Source organism: Rhincodon typus, chromosome 29, assembly GCF_021869965.1.
Source record: "Rhincodon typus isolate 14 chromosome 29, sRhiTyp1.1, whole genome shotgun sequence".
Taxonomy (NCBI): domain Eukaryota; kingdom Metazoa; phylum Chordata; class Chondrichthyes; order Orectolobiformes; family Rhincodontidae; genus Rhincodon; species Rhincodon typus.
Window position 1 is genome coordinate 5,974,278 of NC_063360.1, and position 14,622 is coordinate 5,988,899.

Below are 14,622 nucleotides of genomic sequence, written 5' to 3' on the forward strand. Positions count from 1 at the left end.
ACATAGGCAGCCTTGCTGATCTTCAAGGGGCTCTATAATCTTCCTAGTTAACCTTTTGTCCTTAATATATTTGTAGAATCCCTTTGGATTATCCTTAACCCCATTTGCCAAAGTCATCTCATGTCCCATTTTTGCCCTCCTGATTTGCCTTGAGTATACTCCTATTGCCTTTATACTCTTCTAGGGAGTCACTCAATCTCAGCTGTCTATACCTAACATATGCTTCCTTCTTTTTCTTGACCAAAATCTCAATTTCTCTAGTATTCAAGCATTTCCTACACCTACCAGCCTTGCCCTTTACTCTAACAGGAACATACTGTCTCTGGACCCTCATCATCTCATTTTTGAAGGCTTCCCACTTCACAGCCATCCCTTTACCTGTGAATATCTGCCTGTTTAATCAACTTTTGAAAGCCCTTGCCTTATACCATCAAAATTTGCCTTTCTTCAATTTAGAATTTAAACTTTTAGATCCAGTCCATTCTTTCCCATCACTATTTTGATCACTGGCCCTAAAGTGCTCCCCCACTGACATCTCAGATAAAGGGCCCAATGCATTTGGAAAATGGCCTATCACTTTTTTTCCTAAATTTTATGGCCTTGCTCACTACCTCCAAAACCACATCCAGAAAACTGAGAAACAGTCCATCCTCAAGCACGCCAAAACGGCATGGCCAAAAATAAGTAGCCCTCTGTTTTTCTAATTGTGCAATATATGTCAGTATTCCATTTACTATGAGCTTAAGTTGCTGGTAGGACATGAATCCACAGCATTCTACCTTAGCCAAGAGAGCTGAAACTGAACCATGGCTTACAATTAGGTCAAGTACAATTAAGCAAGTTAGAAGAAGATAGGTTTCTTGGGCTTAAAATTATTTTATGATCAGAAAACTGTTCTGGTTTACTTTTACAGCAGATTATGGTATAATTATAACTCTGTGCTTAACTTTTACTGGACAGGAAAGAGACCCCATTGGCACTGCACTGGGGGATGAGACAGTAACAACCAAAAGGTCCTCTTAGTTGCAATTATACAGGGCTTCCTGCAACATAATGGCAGCAGCACTATCGGGAAGACTCTAAACTACCCACTTTTAATTTTCACAGATCAGATTGTGACACACTGACCATACATCCAATATCAAGCATTCATCAAACATATTATTTCTCCTTTCAAAAGCTCTTTAGAATTATGAATGTGTCTCTTTTGGGCAGAGGAAGCAGTAAGTATAATAGGTGAAATGAATTCTTTTGCTATTCATTGTTCGTTTTAGACAACGGTGCAAACTATTACACTCCTGCAAGACTATTGCCTGTGTGCCAGTTGCTCCTTTGATCCTCTGATTCAAATATCTTATTAAAATATCAAAAGAATATTGGAAATCCAGTCTGAGTCTTATAATGAGTGCCTTCTGCCTCATAATTACTGCTGTAATAATTAGGATTTGTGAGGTGGCACACATTTAGCAGTGGCAATTTCCTGTGTTAAGGAAAGTTGGAAAAATGATTTGCATCCAGCAGCCTAATTTTACATGTCATTGTGGGATGATGACAGGGAACCACAAAGCTCTTTCATACAGAGATAGAGATTCTATAGGCTACTGAATTGCAATTCCTACTAGCCATTTTTGAATAGTATTTAGAATAGAGTACACAAATCAAGACTTAGCTTTCTCTCTTTTGGTGTAAAGCATAGGAGACAAAACTCATGAAAAACGGGAGATTATAATTGTTTTTAAAATGAGATCCCCAATAACCAGTAATATTCTACTAGATGGATTATGCTTTACCAATGCTCAGTTAGCTGATATCAAACGATGAAATCTGGGATCAGAAATAAATGTTATAGGCGGCTTCAGTACCAAGTTAAAAAGTGAAAAGCACATCACCAAAATCACCTGCTACTTATCATTTTCACACTGATGGATGAGCATATATTCAGTGTCTGGACAGGAAAATATCGGACTCACCTGTTATGCCTCTGAGGCCAGGTTGTCTGCTGTCATTTTGTCTGAGCTGATGAATGAATATTGGCTTATATTGGAAGAAAACTGGAGTCCAGCAAACTGTCACTGCCAGACAGTGGAAATCTGCATCCTCAGCCTGCAACCTGTTGTATGTTTAATGCTTAAAAACAAATCATTCAAGCTGTGTACAGTTGCAAATAGAAACCTTCAAGTGAGAAGAGGCGGCCTTACCCACTAATCAAGCAGAGATATGTGTGGGTATTTCAATAGTAACTGTCATAGAGTGTCACCCAGAGAATGCGTGTCGCAACAGCCTGTAGAGTTCCATGCAGTGTACTCCATTCTGCATTTTACGTTGTCCCAGTCTCTGCAGTTCTTGTTGCATGTTACATACAGTGTGTCCTATACTGTGTTCTGCATACATTTCAAGCTGAGTATTCAATCTTGTCTGCTATATGTCTATGTAATATGCTGTGTGCTCTATGTGTGTTCCAAACTGTGTTCAATCCTATACTCTGTGTATGGCTCATGTTGTATGTTACATAGAATTAGACGTAACATAAGGCCCACGAAACATTCAATTCAGACAAATTAGTTTGTGTGGGCTTTTATACTCCATCCACGTCTCCTCCCAATCTACGAATTTTTCAGCATATTTTATATTCTCTTTAATCTCATAGACCTGCCCAGTTTATTATTGAAAACATTTAAACTATTTGCTTCAACATTTCCATTGGCATGGAGTTCCACATTCCACAGGAAAGAAAATCTCCTTATTTCCCGATTGGATTTATTATTAACTATCTTATATATATGACTGCTAGTTTTGAATTCCTCCAAATTTACCCAGTCTGCCCCATCTGTCATAATTAGAAATACAGGTCAGCCTTTTGAACAATGCTTCTATTCTTCTTTAGAGAGATCAACAATCCCAAGTACCCAAAGTGCAGCCTGTCCAGGATCATCCACAGGATTTACATAACTTCCCTACTTTTGAATTGGGGAAAGTCCTTTCCATCACAGGGAATCTTGATGGTGAGGCCCACAAGTCAGCCTGCTCCACTGAATTGGTACAAGTGTGCACAGCAAATAAACACTGGTCTTAGGAACAGGAGTAGGCCATTTGTCTATTAGAGCCTTCTTTAGCATTTAATAAAATTGTGGCTGGTCTGCTCTGCCTGCCTGTTTCCCCCCATAGCTCTTGACTGATTTGCTTATTAAAAATCTAACTCAACCTTGAACAAATTCAATGACCCAGCCTCCAATGTTTAATGGGGAGAAGAATTCCAAAGAATAAAGACCCTCAGAGAAAGAAATTCTCTTCATCCTAAAAGAGACACCTCTTATTCTTAAGCAGTGCCACTTAGTTCTCCGTGACAGGAAACATCCTCCCACTATCTATCAAATATCTTCAGGATTTTCTATGTTTCAATAAGATCACTTCTCATTCTTCTAAATTCCAGTAAGTAGAGGTCCAACATGTTCAACTTTCTTTACAAGTCCCAAGTCAAATGAACCTTCTCTGAATTGTTTCTAACCCAATTACCATGAATATTTGTGTTAAAGTTGATTTTCTAAGATTTCTTTGTGCAAAAAGTAAAGGGGTTGACTTTAATATGAGTGATAGTTTTGAGAAGTTGAAATCCATCTTCTTCCATTATCTTACTATTACAGAGTTTCCTAATCTGAGATTGTTCCAGCCAACCAAAGTAACACAAAAGGAAAGCAGCATACACCAGTGAGGTGGCAGCCTCAATATCGTCATGTATCGATGCACACAGACACAAGGAGCTGAACAGCCACCTTCCCTGGTGTGCTATTGTATACTTCTGTCAATGTGTGGCTTTGCACCAGAGCAAGTTTGACTTCAGTAATGAAAGGGTGGTAATTACAAAGAGTGTGGATATTCTGGCTAAAAGTTGAGGCTTGGCTTACACACAAAATAATGAAAAATATGCTGGCTAGACATTAGAGGTTGATTTGTACATGAGACTAACCAGTGGTTGACTATATGCAGTTGTGATGAAATGCTCTATTTGTATCCTTTTGTGGTACTGAGCAAGCCAGCAATCTATGACTTGGTGCCATTTATGGAACAGTTAGTTCCAAGAATTGTTAGGTAACGTTCAGTTCTGCCCAGGAACAGGGAGAGAGCTTATTACAAGGTTTTTTGACAAATCATTCAGGACTGTTTGTGTGTCACTAAAGAAGAGTTCAAAGGCAAGGAGTGAGGATATGAAGATGAGGCATTAGCAGACTCCATTTAGGGAGTGCTTCACTTAGCGTACTGCATTGCTGCACAGATTCTGTGTAGGGACTTAGTGAGGAATTGGATGGCTCTACACTGTCAGAAGTTGGAAGGAAGTTCTTAAATTTAGTAGGCAGCTAAGAGTTGGAGCCAGGATTCAAAAGAGGTCCTAGAAAGCTCAGTAAGTGGGATGGTCACTGGTTCTGTGCTGGCTGAGGCTTTAAGGGGCTCAAAAGAAGCCTGCATGTACAAATCCTCATTGCAAATGAAAGATTGGGATTTGAAAAGTTTACAGCAGTATTTGCTTGATGCAACTGAGCACGATTGGATCTTGGGGAAAAACAATGGGGTAGGATTGGTTTGATAAAGCTTACTATTGATATATAGCTGGAGCTGAGCTTGTGAATGAATGAAAAGTGGTAAGCCTGAAGGTTGAGAGCAACTTAGAATTAAAATCAGAATATGCATACAAGCTAGCAAGAAACATATATATGGACCTATAAAAATATCTTCAGGAATGTGAAAAGGAGAAGGTCAACTAGGACAAAATTGGGCCCACTGCACCCAGTTATAGGTGAGCTGAAGGCAGAGGGCTGTGTACAAATGGAGATAACAGAATTTATGGTGAAGGAAAAGGAAATGGTGGGGAAGCTCAGCAATTAATTCATGTCTATCTTCATGGAGGATAATATAGAAATTTTCCCAAAAATGTAAGGCAACCAAGAAATTTATGAAACTGAGAAACTGAAAGAAATTGGTATTTGTAAAGATTAAGTTCTTGAAAGGTTAACTGGATTTAAGGCTGACAAATCCACTGAGTCAGATAACTGCATCCAGAATGTTGAAGGGAGGTAGCGAGAGAGACAGTGCATGCAAAATTTTATTCCAGCAAGTTTCCTTCAGACAAGTGTAATGACCATATATTTTTATTTTCCTGTACTTTTGATTGTGGATTGAATGGGAAGAAGATTTGCTTAAAAGCCAAGAATTGTTGAAGGATTGCTCCACACTTTTAAAGCAGGTTACCTGACACCAATTGGGTGTTGTTTACATCACTGTTGGTTCAAGCAGTGAAGAAAGCCTGGTTACATATAAGCTGGAGCCGAGGGGCTGTGTACAAATGGAGATTTGTCCAACAGGTAGCCAACTGGTCTGGGAACAGCTGCCCAATTATCAAAGACAAAGGCCTCCATTCTGTGAGGTTACCAATTCACATTTAGAATTGAGAAAGAGAAGTTGAGTGTTAGTGATATGCCTGTATAGTAATTAAGCTACGCCCAGAGATGGCTGAAAACCCACACCAATGAGATAACCTTTATCCTGACATGAAGTTGTATTATTTAAATTTACATCTAATGTCTCATGTAAAGTCAAGGCAACCACCGCTTGTGAAATACTGTGTGGTTTCGATTCTGTGCGTTCAATCATAAAATATCTATTTGCTTAACTTTTTTTACTTAATCTATTTTTCTAATCATCCTATTCAGAGATGTTATTACACATCTCTGGAGCAGGTGGAACTTGAACGCAGGCCTCTGAGTCCAGGGGTAGGAACACTATCACTGCACCACAATTTACCTACATAAAGTACATTAAGTAAATTAATTAGAACTTATTAATTTCCATGTCACTTCACACAACTTTAATCAATCTACCATCAAGTTCTGACACGATAGTGTTAACCCCAACAGATCAATCACTTCGAGGACATCTGCTCGGTAATCATTTAATCTCCAGTTAAGCAGGCCAGTTGGTAACTATGGGTTACCGGTCTACAATGAGTAAATGCAAGTGTGGACTCAGCAAATTTGAACAGCAGTAGAGAGTTTAAAGCAAAATAAGGTCAAGGTTTAAAGTTACTATTCTGCACAATATGGCTAAAATCTTAAAAGAAAAAGTTAATCCCAATAAAGGGCAACAAATAAATAATCAGAAAGGTCCAGAGGTTCAATTGCCCCCAAAGCAATGTGCTGTTTTGCATCAAAAAAACATTGTGGAATCTTATAGGGGATTGAGAGACAAGAGCTATGGTGAAATGTGTGACAGAACTGGATGAGAAGTTTGGTGAAGCCCATTACAGTATTGAGATCATCTTGATCTATCATTTATGCTCTTCACAGTGGCATTGCGAGATTCTCACAAGGCAGCAGGGAGATGCTAATTGGTGGGGGTTAACAGTTAATAGACACATTGTTAACACCACAAACCATCTTATTCCATTCAGTCTCTCATTTTACCAAATTCGCCAAACAAACCAGACATTCGGAAAACTTGAGAAGGGAAACAGAATGTGTACCTGGTAGATCCAATTCTCTGTTTGCTCTGAATGAGCTTCATGAGAGCTCTGACAAAACTGCAACCATGGGCATGATCCATGGGCTCCAAGTGCACACCCCTCCTCTATGAACATTGGCAAACGGAATTTGCTAACCCATTATGACCATCCTGGTACTTTTCCCATGTCTGTTGTTCGCTTGTCCCAGTATCGTCACTTTGTCCCAGTTTACTGTCAGTGCTGACAGATAGACCAATATTCAGTTATCTCGATATTCACAGACAACGAAGGCCATCAGTTCGACTGGGACAAAGTGACGATACTGGGACAAGTGAACAACAGACTTGCAAGGGAATTTCTGGAGGCCTGGTTCTCAACATGGGATTCCATTAACAAACACATAGAAATAGACCCCATGTACAGACCACTACTGAAAAACAGAACCAGAAGTGACAAAACCCACCACTCCAGAGGATCATATAAATTCTGAATTGAGCAGAACACCAACGCTTCGATTAGGGGTCGCACTGATGATGTTGCCTGAAATGATAATGAAACATCTGCACACCATGGAACAACCAGCTTGCTGAGCAAACGAACAACCGTATCCACAACCTGAACTACAAATTTTCGCTGAGACCTTAAAAACAGTCTCTTCTACCCATCCTCTAGGAAAAGGACAGCCTCTTCTTTAAAACATCTCAGCCACCAGGACCTTCAGGTCCCTGTTGAAGATCTGTGGTGCTAACTTTTCCTTTTCTGACATGTTCAGACTCCATCTTTGACTGAGCAAAGGAGCTTCAGAATGCCAGTGCTTGTCCAGGTGCACAGCCTGCTTTTAAACACAGTGTAGGTGCAAGGGATGCTGCATGTTTTAGCACATATATTATTCTAGGAACAGCATTGGCAAGATGGGGCAGAATTGGATGTGGGGGCTAGGTAATTACAGAGGTGAATTTGGAAAGACAGGGCCAGAAAATTCATTTGGCTTCACAGTGAAAAACCTTATAAAGAACTTGACACAAGTCAAATTAGCCAATTTTAATCAAAATATTGAGGTAAGAAGAATGATAGTCAATTAAGTTAAAATATTCTCTAATCTAAAATTTGATTTACACTGTTTGAACATAACTGCATCAGCATTTTATACAAATATTGCATATTTGACTTATTTTACTGTCAATCTACAAGGCCATAGAGAAAAGCCTGGATTTTTGGAGATATTCTTAATCAACCTCTTCCTTGAGTAATTCTGGCCTTCAATACTTCTACAGATAAAGTGCTTGGTTGTTAAGGTGGGAGATGAATCTGGATCATTTTGCAGAATCAGGCAGGGGCTACTGTATCCACTATCAAATTCTAATCTGATTGATGCATTCCATTTCTGTGATTTGGCAGCACAGACACCATGCCTACTAAAATGCTGCTTCCACGTGTGACCTGCAGAGCACCTTCCTCCACCGGCCTGTCCACCAATGCCACCTTGGCTGTGGGAATCAATGCTCCTGGACAACAGTGAGAGCCATGTGCTAGAGCTGGGGTTCAGGGTTTGCTGTGGAGTGGTCAGGCTACTGTTGGTTTTGAAGGTGGGGAGGCAATTATAACAGAAGGACCAAGGGTTTGGACTTTTATTGTCGTTTCTCTTCAAAACAGGCCTCCCACTTTCTGATGCAATTGCTTCATAGGAAAAGTACTTTAGGTGGAAGAACTACCTCCAGAAAACCTTTAAATTCTTTCATTCAATATGGGCATCATTGGCCAGGCCATCATTTGTTGCCTATCCCTAACTGCCCTTGAGAAGGTCATCATGATCACCTTCTTGAATCGCTGCATACTATCTGGTGTAGGCACACATACTGTGCTGTTGAGATGGAAGCTTGAATATTTGGATCTCATGATAATGAAAGAATGATGCAATATTGACAAATCAAGGTGGTGAGAAACTTGTAGGTCGTGGTGCCCTTCTAGGTGAGTGGCTACAGATTTGGAAGGTATTGTCAAAGAAACCTCATTGTGTTGCTGCAGTGTATTGTGTATACAGTACACACTACTGCCATTGTACATTGGTGGTAGAAGGAGTGAACATTGAATGTGGTGAGTGCTGTGTTGACCAAGGGTTTGCTTTGTTGTGGATGGTGCCAACTACCTTCAGTGTTATTCGAACTGCTATCATCCAGGCATTGCAGAACAGTCCATCACACTCCTGACATGTGCCATGTAAATGTGGACAGGTCTGGGGAGCCAAGAGGCATGTTATTCGTTACAGAATGCCCAGCCTCTGACTTGCTTTAGTAACCAGGGTATTTATGTGGTTACAAAAAGACAAATGTAGGTCCTCTACAGACAAAAACAGGGGAATGTATAATAGGGGACAAAGAAGTGGCTGAGGAACTGAATATGTACTTTGGTTCTGTCTTCACAAAAGAGGACACAAATCAAACACCAGAATTGTTGGAGGATGCAAGATTTAGAGAGAGGGATGAATTGAGGGAAATCAATATTAGTAGAGAAAAGGTGCTGGGAAAATGTTTGGAATTGAAAGCCAATAAATCCTCAGGGCCTGGCAATCTACATCCCAGAGTACTTAAGGAAGTAGCTCTAGAAATAGTGGATGCATTTGGTGGTCATCTTCCAGGATTCTATCGACTTTGGAACAGTCCCTGCAGATTGGAAGGTGGCTAATGTCACTCCAATATTCAAAAAGGAAGGTAGAGAGAAAACAGGAAATTACAGACTGGTGAGCCTAACATCGGTAGTGGGGAATATTCTAAAATCCATTGTCAAAGATTTTATAGCAGAGCATTTGGAAAGCAGTGGTAGGATCAGATAGAGTCAGCATGGATTTATAAAGGGGAAATCATGCTTGACAAATCTGTTGGAATTCTATGAAGATGTAACTAGTAGAGTTGACAAGGGGGAGCCAGTCGATGTAGTATATTTGGACTTTTAGAAAGCATTTGATGAAGTCCCACATAGGAGATTAAGTGCAAGATTAAAGCGCATGGAATTGGGGGAAGTATGTTGAGATGGATACAAAACTGATTGGCAGAGAGGAAACAAAGAGTGGAAATTAATGGATCCTTTTCAAATTGACAGGCAGTAACTAGTGAGTGCCACAGGGATCGGTGCTGGGGCCCCAGCTATTCACAATATATAATAATGATTTGGATGAGGGAACAAAATGTAATATCTCCAAGTTTTCAGATGATACCAAGTTGGTTGGGGGGCGGTGAACTGTGATGAGGCTGCAGAGATCTGTCAGCATTATCTCGACAGGTTAGGTGAGTGGGCAAATCAATGGCAGGTGCAGTATCGTTGGAATAAATAATAGGTTATTCACTTCAGAAGCAAAAACAAGAAGACAGATTACTACCTGAATGGCTGTAACTTGGGAGAGGGGAGTGTGCAGCGGGACCTGGGCATCCTTGTGCACCAATTGCAGAAAGTAAGCATGTAGGTGCAGCAGGCGGTGAAGAAGGCAAATGGTATGTTGGCCTTCATTGCGAGAGGTTTCAAGTACAGGAGCAGGGATGTGTTGTTGCAGTTTTACAGGGCCTTGGTGAGACCACACCTGGAATATTATGTGCAGTTTTGGTCTCCTTTTCCCAGGAAAGATGCTCTTGCTCTCAAGAGAGTGCAGCAAAGGTTTACAAAGCTGATTCTGGGGATAGCAGGTCTTATGTTTAAGGAGAGATTGATTAGGTTGGGATTGTTTTTGCTAGAGTTCCGATGAATGAGGGGGGATCTCATAGAGACTTATAAAATTCTAACAGGACTGGACAGGCTAGATGCAGGGAGGATGTTCCCAATGGTGGGTGTGTCCAGAACCAGGGGTCACAGTATGAGGATTTAGGATGGAGATGACGAGACATTTCTTCATCCAAAAAGTGGTGAGCCTGTGAATTTATTACTACAGGAAGTAGTTGATGCCAAAACATTGACTGTATTCAAGAGGCAACTAGATATAGCACTTGGGGCAAATGTGGAGAAAGCAGGAATAGGCTATTGAGTTGGACAATCAGCCATGATCGTGAAGAATGGCGGAGCAGGCTCGAAGGGCTGAATGGCCTCTTCCTGCTTCTATCTTCTATGCTTCTATGAGAGAAAGCAGAGTTAACACATCAGTCACTGTTGAGTTTCTCCAGCAATTTCTGCTTTTGCTTCAGTTTTCTAGCATCTGCAGTTCTTTGTTTTATTTATGTGGCTAGTCAAGTTCAGTTTCTGGTCAATGGTAACCCACAGGACATTAATTGTGTCAGATTCAGTGATGTTATGGCCTTGAATGTCAAGGGTTAATGTGTCAATTCTCTCCTATTAGAGGGGATCAAGAGGAGGCCTATTGAGCATTATGTTGGATTTGTTCTGTTTTTGTAAGCAGGATATACCTGGGAAAGTTTCCAAAATGTCGGGTACATGCCAGTGTTGTAACTGCACTGGAACTGCTTGGCTAGGGACATGACATGCTCTAGAGCATTAGTCTTCAGTGATATTGATGAGAATGGTGTCAGGGCCCATGGCATTTGAAGTATTCAGTGTCTTCAACCTTTTCTGGATATCATTACAATGCTGCAAACCTCAGAAGGAGGCCATCCTGTAGTTTTGGCCTTTTGTACAGTGCTTTTGTCCATTCTCTTCTCTCAGCTGCATCTACTCACTTGAATCTTTTCAGGTTTTCTCCATCTCCACCAGTCCAAAACACCTATCCACCTGAACCCCCACCCCACCCCCCAAGATCGCAGTGAATCTGTTGTGAAACTTTTTTTAAACTATTCAGCACCATCAAAATCCTCTTCTCAGTAAAGAATTAAACTGTAGAAATCATTAAATGGGTCCAGAAAATAGCCAGGGTTGTCCAGCAATTTTGGAAGGTCTTATAAGGGAAAGATATGCACAATGATTGGTAGGTCCCTAGACAGTACTGAGGAACTTGGTGTACAAGTCCACAGATCTCTGAAGGCATCAGCAAAGGTAAACAGGGTAGTTAAGAAAACTTATAAAATGCTTGCCTTCATTAGCCAGGCGTAGAATACAGGAGCAAGGAAATCTTGTTGCAAATTTATAAAACATTAATGAGACTACAGATGGAATACTGCATGCAGTTCTGCTGACCACACTATCAGAAAGATGTGATTGCACTGGAGAGGGTGCAGAGGAGATTCACCAGAATGCTGCCTGGGATGGAAAGTCTCAGTTAGGAGGAGAGACTGAATAGGCTGGGTTTGTTTTCCTTGCAGTAGAGAGGCTGAGGAGGGGATCTGATTAAAGTATACAAAATTATGAGAGGTGTAGACAGGGTAAATTAAGAGAATCTTTTCCCCATGGCAGACATGTCTAAGACTAGAAGGCATAAGTTTAACATGAGGAATAAATGGTTTGGAGAGGGTCTAAAAAAGACATTTCTTTACCCAGAGGCTGGTAGAAATATGGAACATGCTGCCTGAGAGGAAGATGGAAGCAGGTACTCTCGCAGCATTTAAGAATGATGTGGATAAGCACTTAAGGTGCCAGGGCATAGTAGGCTATGGACCAAGGGCAGGTAAATGGGATTAGTGTAGTTTGGTGTTTGTTGGTTGGCATAGACATGGTGGGCTGAAGGGCCTGTTTAATGCTGTATGACTCTATGACTCCACAAGGACAAAAACAGAAACTAGCATGTGTTGTACATGGTAGAGAAATCCTTTAAATAGCATTGTTGAAAGGCCCCAAATGATTAACCGTACAATTTTGTAAGTAATTATAGAATCATCCAGCACAAGGGAGGCTCTTCACTCCATCAAATCTGTACCACCAAAACTAGATTAAATCTACACTAGTCCAACTTTCCCACACTAGGCCTATAGACTTGAATGTATGACACTTGAAGCCCTCATCCGGGTACTCCAGACCCCCACCACGTTCTGGATGAAAAAATGTTTCTTCAAATCCCCTCTAAAGCTCCTGCCTTACACAGTAAAAGTGTGTCCCCTTGTCATTGACCCTTCAACTAAAGGGAACAAGTGCCTTCAATCCACCCTGTCCACACCTCTCGATCTTAAACATCTTATTGGGCCTCCCTTCAACCTTCTCTGCTCAAAAAAAGATAACCTAAGCTTATCCTGCCTCTCTTCATAGCTAAACTGCTCCATCCCAGGCAACATCTTGATGAATCTCCTCTACATCCCCTCCAATGTAATCACATCCTTCCTATATGTGGTGACCAGGACTGCATATAGTACTCCAGCTGTGACCTAACCAAAGTCCTGTACAGCTCCAACATAGCCTCCCTACTCTTTTAATCTATGCCTCGCCTGATAAAGGTAAGTGACTAGTCTGACTTCTTTAACTATCCTATTAACCTATCCTGCTATCTTCAGGAATTTGTGGACAAGCACCACAAGATCCCTGTTACTCTCAGCTTTCTAGTGTCCTACCATTCATTGAGTACTCCCTTGCCTTGTTACTTCTTCCAAAGAGCATCACCTCACATTTATCGGGGTTAAATTCCATCTGACACTGATCTGCCATCTGACCAACCTATTTATATCCCCTTATAACCAAAGATGTTCTTCCTCACTGTCAACCACACAGTCAATCTGCATGTCAGCTACAAATGGACTTATCATCTCCCCAACATTCTCATCTACACCTTTGAACTGTATCATGAACGATAGGGGACGCAGCACTGACTCCTGTGGTATACTACTGGATACCAGTCTCCAGTCACACAAACAACCTTCAACCAGCACACTCTATCTCCTGCCACTAAGCTAATTTTAGACCCAATTTGCCAAGTTACCTTGGATCCCACGTGCTTTTACTTTCTTCATCAGTCTTCCAATGTGGGATCTTGTCACACATCTTGCTGAAACCCATATAAATCCATAGCAAATCATTTCCTGCAAGTACAACAGAAATATGGTACAATAAGCAAGGTCCCCTTACTTACAAATTTTATTTCGTATTTTTAAGCAATGTTTTGCACTGTGCCCAAGACATGCAAGGGAGAGCCCGATATGATATGGCAGTTGGGTGCATTTCTGGCACAAGACAGGTAGATATCTCAACTGCTAAACTGGAAAGTTAGGAGCACAGATTCTTTTTTTTTAGATCCTTTTCAATCACCTGTTGAAACATGTCATGACATCTCTGGAGCAGGTTGGTCCAGAGATAGGATCCTATGTGTTATAACAGCCCCACATGTCCATTTTTAAGCCTGGAAAATTTAACAGATGAAAAATATTTGAGGTGGATTAGTCCCAATTCCCTTTCACTATCTGTTTCTGATTAGATGAATTTAACTTGAGTTAATGACCAAACTGAAATAACTGGTGATATTCGCTGTTCAATTTCACCTGGTGTCTATTTATAGGAACAAAGACAGTGCCAAGTAACCACTTTTCCATTGTTTTTGTCTCTTTCCTATTTGAACTTCTTCATCCTGATGATTTGATGTACCATGGATCTCCAGTGGTACTACCTATAGTAAGTCAGATGATATTCCATTTTATAACAATAGTGGTGACATTTCATGCAAGCCATAAATATACCATCTTAAAAGAAATCTTGTCCTACAAGCTTGAAAGGGACTTTTAAACTCTTAATTGACACAGTCCCTTTAAGGTCATAATGTTAGCTTTCTATGGAGCTTTGGTCCATTCTGAGATCTAATCCATGATAACTGTTGTTACTGAGATAAGTTCATATCTGGTTGTTAATTACTTATAAATTCTGGAACATTGGATTTCTATTAAAGGCTAATTGCTGTTTCATAGAAAAGTTTTTACTATTTTGTGTTAAAGCTTTTACATCCACTTGAAGGTGTGGACTAGCCTTAGTTTAACATCTCATCAAAAAGATACCTTTTATTCAGTACAGCTGTGCAGTATCTGCGTGGTTCGTACACAAAAGACTGAGTCAAAGCCTTACAGCACAGAAACAAACCCTTCGGTCATACTCATCCATGCTGAACAAATTTCCCAAACTAAGCTAGTCCCATTTGCATGTGTTGACCCATATCCCTGTCAACCTTTCGTAAGCATGTACCTGCAAAGAGAGCAGCATCTACAACTTCCTCTGGCAGTTCATTCCATATGCACACCACCCTCTGTGTGAAAAAAGTTGTTGTCCCTCAGGTCTCTTTTACATCTTTTCCC